Source organism: Triticum dicoccoides, chromosome 7B (assembly GCF_002162155.2).
Source record: "Triticum dicoccoides isolate Atlit2015 ecotype Zavitan chromosome 7B, WEW_v2.0, whole genome shotgun sequence".
Lineage (NCBI taxonomy): Eukaryota > Viridiplantae > Streptophyta > Magnoliopsida > Poales > Poaceae > Triticum > Triticum dicoccoides.
In genome coordinates this window covers 610333188-610334335 of record NC_041393.1, presented here as the reverse complement: position 1 = coordinate 610334335, position 1148 = coordinate 610333188, and positions in this window count along the sequence as shown.

The window sequence follows — 1148 nt, the reverse complement described above, 5'->3', positions numbered from 1 at the left end:
GTCAGAGCTGCGTGGACAAGCGTTGGCGGCTGACGCTTAAACTGCAACACAAAATCCAACAACCGGGCTCTCTTGAAGAATGGCGTGTAGCGCTCGTCGTAGTCCATATGCCCATGAACCCCGTGACCCCTCATGCGCAGTGGCTGCAGCATCTATCAAAAAGTGAACACCAAAAGTTAGGAAATTATTTTCATCAATCCGAAAACTTTGATCAATATTTCATTCATATCACTTACCTCTCCGTTCTTTATGAAACGGGCACGATGACCCTTGTCGAATGCCCAGTCCAGCATGGAGTACCGTGGGCTGATGTTGTCCTCAAGAGGCGGCCGCCTTAATAAAATTTCATAAACAAAAACATCATAAGCATAAACATACATAAACATGCATCATATCAAAATCATATCACCATGCATCATATCAAAACAAAAATCCTACAACATCTACTACACATGATGGATCAAATCACATCAACATTAATCATATCAAAAAAAAAATCCTCCAACATGCATCATATCACCAAAAAAAATCCTCCAACATTTGTCTTCAATGTATTATCTCCAAACAACATCTTCATATCATCATATCAACATGCACATCATCACTCCAACATGCATCATATCATCTTATTTTTAAACCAAAAAAATTCCTCCAACATGCATCATATCATCATATTTGTAAACAAAAAATTCCTCCAACATCTTCATATCATCATATCAACATGCATCATCAAACTACAATCAAGTCCTCCCACATGCATTACATCATAATTTTTTTAACAAAAAAAATTATGAACTAGGGTTCATCTTGACACTAACATATGAACTATTGATTAGAGTTCATATTCAATACCACTACTTACTAAAGAACTAAGAGCTAGAACTACAATCAAACTAAAACAATCTTACGTAAAAATAAATAATCCAATTTAAGTTTAAAAATATGAGGTATTTCAAGCAAATAATGCGTCGAATCAGAAGCAAGTTTGCAAAAACTAATTGGAGGGATCGGAGGAGCTTACGATTCTCTCTTCGGGGCCATCTCGATCCGCCAAAACAGTGAAGAATCGGTGAAGATCCGAGGGGAAGAGTGGAGGAGATGAGAGAGGAAGAGGGGGGCGACTTGGGAGAGAAAAGGGGAGAAACTGT